This window comes from Etheostoma spectabile, unplaced genomic scaffold (assembly GCF_008692095.1).
Source record: "Etheostoma spectabile isolate EspeVRDwgs_2016 unplaced genomic scaffold, UIUC_Espe_1.0 scaffold00569630, whole genome shotgun sequence".
Taxonomy (NCBI): Eukaryota; Metazoa; Chordata; class Actinopteri; order Perciformes; family Percidae; genus Etheostoma; species Etheostoma spectabile.
In genome coordinates this window covers 1,273-11,966 of record NW_022605230.1, presented here as the reverse complement: position 1 = coordinate 11,966, position 10,694 = coordinate 1,273, and the positions used below count along the sequence as shown (strand labels likewise).

At 43.4% G+C, this 10,694-nt stretch overlaps 1 long non-coding RNA gene across 5 annotated transcripts; it reads right to left on the bottom strand.

The window, feature by feature from the left end:
* Positions 1-150: 150 nt before the first annotated feature.
* On the bottom strand, positions 151-10,294 carry LOC116685209 (uncharacterized). Of its 5 annotated transcripts, none has more exons than XR_004330920.1 (3): positions 10,158-10,294; positions 7,429-7,498; positions 151-312 (listed from the first exon to the last, which is right to left on the bottom strand). It is a non-coding gene; the product is annotated as an uncharacterized LOC116685209 (long non-coding RNA). The 5 variants fall into 5 exon arrangements; XR_004330923.1 differs by lacking the exon at positions 10,158-10,294 and adding an exon at positions 9,177-9,195; XR_004330921.1 differs by lacking the exon at positions 10,158-10,294 and adding an exon at positions 8,037-8,185.
* Between the last annotated feature and the right edge of the window lie 400 nt (positions 10,295-10,694).

Genomic DNA, 10,694 nt, shown 5'->3' with positions numbered 1-10,694 from the left:
TGGTGCTGCTGCGTTCGTTCAAGCAGATGTCTTTGGCAGTGCGATACCACACAAACGCCTGAGCTTTCACAGCCTCTTCCACAAATCTACACTTTCAAAATCGGACACTGGGCCAGAGGGGAGACGCGAGGTGAGATTTACACCTCACGCCCTCGCCTGTTGGATTCAATGGTCACAAAGTCCGGGCCGTTAAACTCACCGACGGTACGCTGCTCCAACAGCCGGAGTCAGGTCAGTCCTCCTGGTTTCTAATTGGACACGAGAGGCAACGCCCGTCACAGCTGGCCACGGCCACCATCACACATCAAGAACCTGAGGACGCAAAGGAGGCAGAGTCTTAGTGAAGGGAACAAGGTGCAGCGCCCTCCTGACTGAGGGTGGGGTGTTTCTGTTGAGGCTGTTTAAGGTGTTGACTCAACATCAACAAAATCCTTCAAACTCAAACCAGACAGGACCTCATGATCCAAAGCAAAGTACAGCTGTGTATGGAGCTAAGCTGAGCTTTAAAAAGGGATACGCCATCAATTTGGTATTTATTATTTATTCCTTAAATGTCCCATGACATGGGGCTCTTTGGATGGTTTTATATAGACCTTAGTGGTCCCCTAATACTGCATCTGAAGTCTCTTGATATAGACCTTAGTGGTCCCCTAATACTGTATCTGAGTCTCTTTATATAGACCTTAGTGGTCCCCTAATACTGCATCTGAAGTCTCTTTTATAGACCTTAGTGGTCCCCTGATACTGTATCTGAAGTCTCTTTCCTGTAATTTAGCCATGTTGCAGAATTACAGCCACTAGAGCCAGTCCTACAAGACAAGGTGGAGGCTGGGGGTGTGGCTTTGACCAACTGCCACTTGTCTCTCTCTCATGGGTGGGCCAAATTCTCGGACAGCAAAGCAGAAAAAGGGGAGGTAACCTTGCTCCTTATGACCTCATAAGGAGCAAGATTGCAGATCGGCCCATTGAGCAGCATTTCTCTTTCAAGGAAGAACGAGGGATACCCAGGCTTGATTTACACCTTTCACCATTTCTAGCCACCTGGGGAACCATAAGCAGGCATGGGGAATGCATATTAATGTTAAAAAAACTTATAAAGTGAAACATTCATGCCATGGGACCTTTAAAGTTGGACTTAAAAGAAAGGGGAAAAGAAAATCGCAGACAGAGTAAAGGCAGCAATATCATGAATTTAAGTCCTAAAATGGGTCAAGCTTCAAAAAACACTGGATCCTATCCCACACTCCCATAATGCAACTCAAGCTTTCATTGATGCTCTCTGTCTAGTAAACGGACACACACTTTTGAACCCCCCCCCCCCCCCCCCCCGATTGTAATGCAGGCTTTCTTCTTAAAGTGTTGTCTTCGAGCCCACGCCTTGAGCAGTGTCTCTAAAGTCATTTTCTCACACTCAACAAAGCTCCTCCAGAGCCACAGCAAACATTACAAAATGTGTTAGCGCACGCTCTAGCCGGTAAACTGATTACGACATGTAAAATCAGCAGACCAACCTTCAAAAAGACAAGTTTCGCTGTCTTTTGCAAAAGCTTCAAGCTCAAAGTCCAAATGTGACACACAGGATGTCAGCTGACAACAGTCTTAAGTCCTTGTGTTGAACTTCTGCCTAAACAACCGTATCTCCCATGATTCTTTCCACCCAACTCCCCCACCAGCAGACCGAAGAGAAGGTCAACACTCTGACCCCTGACCAACCCCAGATGTGTCACCAAAAATAGACATGTCTCGGAGACCGTGGAAACTCGGGTTTGGAGGGGGGAGAGAAGGGGGGGGGGGGGGGGGACTGGAAAAAAAAAAAATTAGAAAACCAAACATGACCTTAAGAGACAGAAAGCAGGAGACAGACTGTTGCAGGGGGAAGAAGGGAGACGGGCTGAAAACTGTTCCCCGTTCAGAGAGTGTGCGTTTTGGAAGGGGCACGGCTGGCCTAGCTAATGCCCTGTTGCGCGTTCAATCAAGGAAGAGGGAATCGATGTCTCATACAGCCGCTTGGCTAAGCTAAGGAGACGCATACTTCCAGGCCACCCTATTTGTTCTGGCTGAGACACCAAGGTTAAAGATTGGGTTGATCATTGAACACGTCGGTGCGGATTAGGGAAAGGTTTAGTGATTCGCGAGCTTAATGTGTTACATCCAATAACTCGGCCCAGGAGCACAATGTAAGATAGGCAAACAAGTAGTGTTTGAGAATGTGGGAGGCGACTGTTCTCTTGAATGTGTGCACTCTTTTTTCTTTTTCTTTTTTTCCCTTTTCAGCTAGGCTTCACGCAGCAAATGTTCCCGCCTGTGTTCAGGGATCAGTGATCTCATGCTGCAAATGAAGAGAGAGAGAGAAGACTTGTTTAAATATATACAAAATAAAATCCATAGTGCAATGCTCTAGCTCTCCACCGTCTGTAGACCATGTTTAAAAGGACCACGCTGCTGTGTTTTAGAACGTTGGAGGTATTTTTTTGGCACCCAATCTGGCATCACTGTATGCTATGAGAATCAATTTGCACACTCTTGCATTGTGTAATCCACCACAGCGAACGTCAAGTCTGCATTTAATCTTGTCAAAATAGGAGCCGGGTAGATACATTTATACACTAGCAGCCAAGTTACAAAACACTCGTACGGTCCTTTACGATTTCTACCTGTGCGGCACGACCATGAAAAAGAGCCCTGTCTGAAGCCTTTTAATCCAGAGAAAAGCCTTTAGGCCCTGGCTGTGTTTCTCACATACCAGCCATGGCTGCTGGAGCTGGGGTGGTGATGAATGCAGCTGCTGACATGTATCTAGCTCCTGAGAACCGGCCACAGTGTAGCTATACTCTGGTGTGTGTGTGTGGTGTGGTGTGGTGTGTGTGTGTGTGTGTGTGTGTGTGTGTCAGTGGGGGGCTAAGGAATAAAGTCCCACTTCCTTATTAGAAGGGGCCCCAGCTGGCCCTCAGTTCTCCAGTGGGAGACAGGAACCACTGGTTTTGTCAGGCTATTGGCAAAAAGTGCCCAGGGTGGGCAGGCGCAGGTGCGCGCACACACACACACACAACACACACACACACACACACACACACAGACACACACACGCAACTCCCCACCATGTCTTGTCAGATGAAAATCCGGATTACCTTTCCCTCCAGTTCACTAGGCATTAATGTCCACTATTAGGTTGTCTTTGGATCTAGCTCCGTGCCAGAGCATGAATGTCAAATATAATTCTGCTTCAAAAACATTCAACATGAATGAATAGCCCAGGGGATTACAATAACAAAAACTTGCATTGTAATATGTTTGAAAAGAGTCCGCAGTGGGGAACTACCTGTTTAAACTGCCATGAAGTGACACTGCTGTAAATGAACATTTCAAAATTGCGCTCTCTTTGACAGGCAGGACGCCAGTTGATTAGGAAAGCCACGTACTATGACCGTGAGCGGTCCCGTCCGTCAGATGCTGAGACAACCGTAAGCCTCCAGAACTGTGGAGCTGGAAGCTACTTTGAATTCCCGTGTGTGAAGGTTTGCCGTCACCAGACGCCCGCAGCATGAGTTGCAATTCAGAAACGCAGCCTCTTTTTCAATGAACGCATGTCCCATCAATAGCAGACGGATTGTACAACGGGGTGCAACACAGACAGCTTATCTCTCTAACCGCGGTTCAAGTTTATTCTTGTTGTCTTGCAGCTAAAATGTTTCAAGTGTTTCCCAAACACAATGCCTAGCAGACTGCATTGCACAAATAAGTAACACCACTGTCACAGGCCGCATAAAGACATCAAGAGACTGTTTAAACTTGAGTGTATCCACTGAACAGAGAGGAAGGTTAAAAAAAACACACACAAAAAAAAAAAAAAAAACACATGTAAGCTGGTGGTTTGCAAAGCTGAAAAATGTCAGGGACAAAATGAGCAGCGAGGCTAACTGAACAGTAACACTGACAGTTGACGGTTAGTAGGAAACGACCAGTCTTTTATTTATTTTTAATCATGGTTACCATAGAAATACAGTGTACCCTGAGTCCCTACATCCCTATTACTATACAAACGTACTTAACTTGGAGTTATGTCTCCAGTGTGATTGAGCTGCAAACACCACTACACTGAAAAACTTTACGGCATGCTTAGATGCAAAGTCATTTATATTAAGTGAACACGCTGATGATACTCATAACCATTTGTTGATACATATGATGACATGATTGGGGAATGGAAAGTAGTCCTTGGAAGTGTTTTGGAAGGTGATATGCATTTAGATATCTAATATCCTAAGTAGGAATATTCCTTGTTTCCCACCTTTTCTATATACACTTTTTATCATATTTCTCACTTACCTTTAGTGATATTTAGTCACATAGATAGTTTTGGACAAAATTGTTCAGGTCATACTAAATCTCAAATCTACAATCTCTTTCCAGAAACAGTGTCCATGTCTTGTGGGAATTACTAGAACTGTTGGGTACTATATATATATATATATATAATATATATATAATATATATATAAAATCCATGATTATAGTGTGGTCTAGACCTATTCAATCTGTAAGTGTCTTGAGAGAGATAACTCTTGCTATGAATTGATACTATAATAAAATTGAATCAAATTGTTAATCTGGATAATTCTGATAACATGTGGACAATTTTCAAGAAATAACTGGAGAAAAGTCTTACGTCCACAGTTTGACATTTGTATGACCTCAACGCTTTTGTTTATGTGCCTGCTGTTTTGCATTTGCCTGTGAGAGGCCTTGTGATTGGGCACATACACTGCACACTACATGATTTGAGTGTGTTGCATTTGTGTATATGTGATGCAGTGGCCTGTAAATGAAAATATTCCGACATGATGTCTCAGCTGCACTTCACCCTTTACTGAGAGCCGGATGTGGGGATGTTGTTGTTTCATTGAGGGGTAATATCCACTGGGGCAGCCTGACCGGCCTAACAACTTCCTCCTGGTTTGATAGAGGAGTAATTATTTCCTCAAAACCCCTCCCTCCTCCACTCCCTTCCTCCTTTGCCCCCTCTGACGGAGACAAAATCCCCAAAACATCAAATTACTCCCAACCTCTTGTTTTTTGTCAGCCTTTGGAAATATATAAGTCAGCTATGATGCAGGGTTAGAAGGGACAGAAGAGGACTAGCACCAATCAACAGCTTGATGAATGGTAGCCTCCATGCTAACTACCCTTCCCCCCACTCACTCCTAAGGGGTCGGGAGAACATGTTTCTTCTTCCTGTCCCAGTGCGTTGGAGGGAGGTTATGGTGACAGTGTGACTGGCGCCGAGTGCAAATACACACACACACACAACACACACACACACCCCCCACAGGACGGACACAGGCAGTCTACACAGATACACAGGCTAGCAGGGGATTTGTTGTGCTTTGTGGTTTTGTTTTTCTACAAGCACAACAGCGTTTAGTTGGTCTGAACCGAGAGCGAGGCCTGTGTAGCTCTCATGCATGGTTACAGTTGTCTCATGTACTTATCTCAGCACTTATTAGAATCCAACTGCTCTGTGTACTGTCTGCAGCGCCACTATAATTAATTCATCTGCAATTTATTTTAAATAATGCCGCATTTATTTTAGCCCCATGCTAATCCTTTTTTTTTTAGTTTTTAATAAAAAACGGCCTTCTGGCAGTACCAGATACCTCAGCAGTTCACGGTGCATGTTCCACATTTACGACCTTTGGAGCATCACATCCTCCGTCTCTTTCTGTATTTATTATTCTCCACTGCGTACTTTTTCATAATGTGAAAATGCCCAAAAATCTCTTTTTAAATTAAAAAAATATTTCATCCAGCCAGGCTTGACAAAACGGCAAACATGCCCTAATATCTGCTGTACAGTACCAACATGATTATACGACCATATTCAGTGTTTTTTTATGGCTGTGTGAGAGCGTGTGCACAGTAATACACTTTCCTTCACATACAAGTGAAATACAAGTGTCCTTCCCGCAGTAGGCAGATCTGTGGAACCAATAAGTATAATCTCTGATCCTCCAAAGACCTGCCTGCATGTATAATCTTAATGTACAATCAATGAATTGTTCTGAAACTGAAGAGATCCTATTATAATCAGTTAATTATAAGCGGTAGAAGAAGTACTCAGATCCTCTTAATAAAGCTGAACTAATTCAATAACATTATAATGTGAAAAGTATCTGGTAGTGATGAACCCAGAGAGAAATGTCACCCCTCAGCTCTGCAGAACATGTCAGCCTCTTCCAGCTCGTTGTTTTGGTTCAACGGCCTGCAAATTTACTGTTTTTGGTTCACGCTCACTGCCTTCATTAATGTCGTGCTAGACAAAGCAAGCGCTGTTTGAGGCAAAAAAAAACTCTGGTTATCTGACTGTATGCTACCTGCCAGGCACAAAATGGTAAATAGAGTTAGCAACTAGCTAGCTATTAGCAGCTAAATAGCCAGATATTACTTTCAACAGTTAAAACAGAGCTAAAAGAAGAGAGAAGATTGGACCTACAATGGTCAGGTCACCTGAAACCCTACTCCAAATGAATGCTAATGTTGCATCATGATGTGAAATGAGTATGAGTATGTATGTAAAAGTATGTCAATGTTGTGTATGTAGACGTAGCAACAAAATGTATCTACGAACTACAGCTACCAGTACCATACGATATACTTTGGTGTCCCATTAGGGAAATTTGTTGCACACATAAATAAATGTAAAAAGTACTCTGAATGAAAGTTGTAGTTGAGTATAAAATAGAAATACGCAAGTAAAGCACAAGTATCTCAAATCTGTACTCAAGGACAGTGCTTGAGTGAATGTACTGAATGGCTTTCATCACTGGTTTAATAACATTACCTATCAAAAGAAGTTGATATTAGCATTTTAGTCATATTTGCTGAGCGCCACTCAGTCCGCTTTATTAAAACACTGGCATCGAGCTTGTTGGATATTTTGTTTGACTTGCTGCCTTTGATGCCTGAGATCAAGCATCACATCGATCGGAAAAGTCAACCCTCTGTACCCTGTGACTTAAGTCGGGAAAAGAAATGGCGCTCCCTTTCAAAATTGCATCTTTTAAGTTGTATGTGATGATGTGCGAGGACTGGCTGTGGCTCCATTGACCCACTGGGCTTCACACTTCCACACTTACTTCTAAAAAGGCTCATATGTGTCAACTGGCAGAAATAGGAGTAATTAGGTGGTTAGTTTGGCAGCTAGCTGAATGGAGGTTTCCATGTGAGGTTTGAGGGCAAGAAAAAAGGGTTGCTTATTTGAACACACCATGTGCATGTAGTAACACCCTGTGATATTCCCAGCATATTGTAGGAATATCTCAGCGCCTGTTAGACCAAGTGTCATAACATTTACTCATGTTTTTTCACAGCAAGGCACAATGTACACATGTACACCCACATCCATGTGGTTTTTGTGTGTGTTGTTACTCACACATACTTCAGCAGAACTGCCTGGACTTCCATCCCTGAGGAGTTCCATCTGCAGGTGGGAGCCAGCGAATCTAAACACACGTAATCACACATACATTAACACACACGCACAAACATATGCATACAGATAATTGTTTATATACAATTCGTACATGTTTTCATACAAACTGTACTGTAATATTCACTTTATTGAGTACTTTTGCTGTAATAAAATTATGTAACCTCAGGAATAAAGATATTTAAAGGAATAGTTTCACATTTTGAGAAATACGCTTATTTGCTTTCTTGGCCGTGTGCAGTGACAGTCTCTGCTGGTTGCCTGCCAACCTCAGTGACAGGACTCAAGGAAGGCTCCCTCCTGATCCCCCTCCCCCCCTTCATCTTTAGGCCGGGTTCACATTCACACATTTTGGCAGTGGCGGCCAAAAGGAGGAGACGAAAAACAAAAAAAAACGACGTTGCGCTGTGGAGACCAATCATGTAACGGCGATCAGTAACGGCAGTGCGTTTTGAGGCAGAGTCCTATACAGTAAACATCACTGCCTCTATTGTTGCCACAAGAAAGTTTTAAACACTATGAGGTATATAAAACGAACACAAGCACTTAACTGCCCAGGAGTTTGTGTAACAGCTGACTGTTTCCTGTAACAAGCTCCAGCAACAATCGCGCCGTCTCTTTTTCGCTCTTTCTCCGTGAAATGACGCTGCCTTCAAGTGCGGTCGGAAATGTTGAGATCTATAAACGATCTGACGGGGGGAATGGGGGGGGGGGTTAAAGAACACACAGGACGTCACACAAACGGGCCATTTAAGTGATACCCCTACGTCGCACAACCCTGCGGCAAATCGCCGGGGAGACTGATCTAGTCGGAATTAAGCCTTAGCAGCTGACGTGGCTGCATATTTACTATAAAAACATGAGAGCGGTATAAATGTTGTCATCTAACTCCCGGCAAAAAAAGCGATAAGCATATTTGCCAAAACTTTCTTAAATCTTGTAAGTTACTCTTCCTAGTTAGTTAATCTCTGACATTAGCATGTAAAATGTTACAGCAAGACAGTTACCAGGAGGACTTACTGGTTTTCTGAGAGCTATTGCTTTGCTACCAGCCAGTTGCTAACATTTAGCAATCACATAAGAGAAGTGTAATCTAAAAGATGACAGCAGCTGATCAACCAGGGAGCCAGAAAGCTGAACTCACGTCAACATAAAACAGATTTGAACAAGTAGTCTTTTGTGTGCGTCATAAGACCGGTTCATATACATATTTTTATCTCTCACATCAGCATCTTTTCAAGGTCAGAAAGGGGTTGTGAGATGCTAACATTACCCATAACCCCCTAATGAAATCTCAAAGCCAGATTTGCTTTGTGTCAGTGTGTGCTCACATGTGAAAAAGATGCCAGCTAGGCAGATTCAGCTCGCACTCATCTTAATTCTGACATCATCTGAGTTTTTATTTAGTACCTTTGCTAGGGGCCTTCATACTTAAATACCTTGGTATCTGTATTATGTAGGGTAATATAATCTATAGACTTCCTAGCAGAGATTAAAAAAAAAAGACATGGAATAACCCGGACATGGTAATATGTGTGTACGGAGAAATCATTACAAGATTAAAAACCAATCAACAATGAGAATTCAGAAACAGAACGTCTAATACTGAGATCATTAGCGTCAGCCAGCAACAAACAGGCTTCATGAGAAGAATTTCAAGAGATCAATAATGAACTCTTATGTGAACTCACAGTGGAGCTGTGCAGTTAGAAGGCCTCAATAAACGGATCATGGTTGGTTGAAAAGGAGGATTTAATAATGAAGTAGGTGATGTCAAATGATGATGCAAACCACTGAAGCTTTCAGTTGTACGGATGATGCCTCTAATTGGGATAAATAAAGTGACATGGTAAAGTGAGAGTCAGAGAGCTAGTGACTGGCTGCAATCAGCATTAATTGGTCATTCAACTTCTACTGTAGAAACATGTGCCATTTTGAATTATTGGGATAGCTCTATTGTTCCTACTCAGAGCACTTAAAAGTCAGTCACCCCTGGATGCCTTTCTTGGTGAGCAGTGATTATTAGTTAGTTTAGTTCGATTCCTGGAAGTTAATGGGATTAGATAGCAGTTCATCTCAAGAGAAGGGTAAAATAGCATTACATGTCTGCAAAAATGGGCTACACCCTGTAAATTAAATATTTATAAAGCCAATTATTTCACTATCAATAAACAAATTCAATATATTCAATTGCGCATCCATTTCCTACTTTGATGGAGTACATTCATATCAGATGAACATTGCTATCATGACTATCAGTATTTCAGAAATGGCAATTTTAAGCTATAAAGGGACTGTTATAGCACATTACACAGGCCCGACTACATGAGTTTGCCCGACTGTAAGAAAAGTAGCATAATTCTCCCAAATCAAAACTACCCCATTGACTTCAAAACAATACATGTTTAACTTGGAGCAGTAGCAGTAGAGACGGAGAGGTAATCAGAAGATCAGTAAATCAGCAGATGACAGTGTGGTGTGTGTGTGCTCAGACTGTGGTGTGTGTGTGCTCAGACTGTGTCGTGTGTGCGCCTGTGGGATGAGCAGAAAGGGATTTGAGGGCTGACGGCAGCAGGTTTTTGTGCGGTGGGCTCAGGAAGAGGCGAAGGCCAGTGGTCTAGGTGGTGACGGTGGTTACGGTGGGGGAGGAGGGGGTGGGTTTTGCAGGTTACCTGAGCGTGAGCGCGGGAGGGGTAGGTGAAAGCGGGTGGAAGGGCCGGCGACAGCTCCGCCGGGTACAGCGGGTATGATGCCCACACGTCTGGGCTGCTGGGATATAGAGCGGGCATTGTGAGCTCATCTGTGGAAAGAAGAAAAGGAGAGTGGATGTGAGGAGAGTGGCCAGTGGATGGGTGGGTGGCTAGAGAGACAGGGTGGAGGGGGGCGGCGGGGGGGAGGTGGTCGTGGAGGTGCACTGCAGGTGAATATCTGAAGTAGCTTCCTCGCGTTCATTTGTTTTAAACCAACGGACCGTTCGTAAAAACCCTTAAACAACGATGTCCAATCATTGCTTAGCAACGGCAACTAGGCATGGCAGGCCTGTCAAGCCTCGGATTTCTCAACATGCCAAAGCAGTGGGCATCGGGCTGTAGGAGGAGCGATAGTTCCTGGCAGATTATCGAGTTTGGAGGATGGAGGATTTTTTTTTTACATTTCAAAACCAAAAAAACACAAAGCGAAAGTGTGTGAAACAGATTAAACTGTGTATT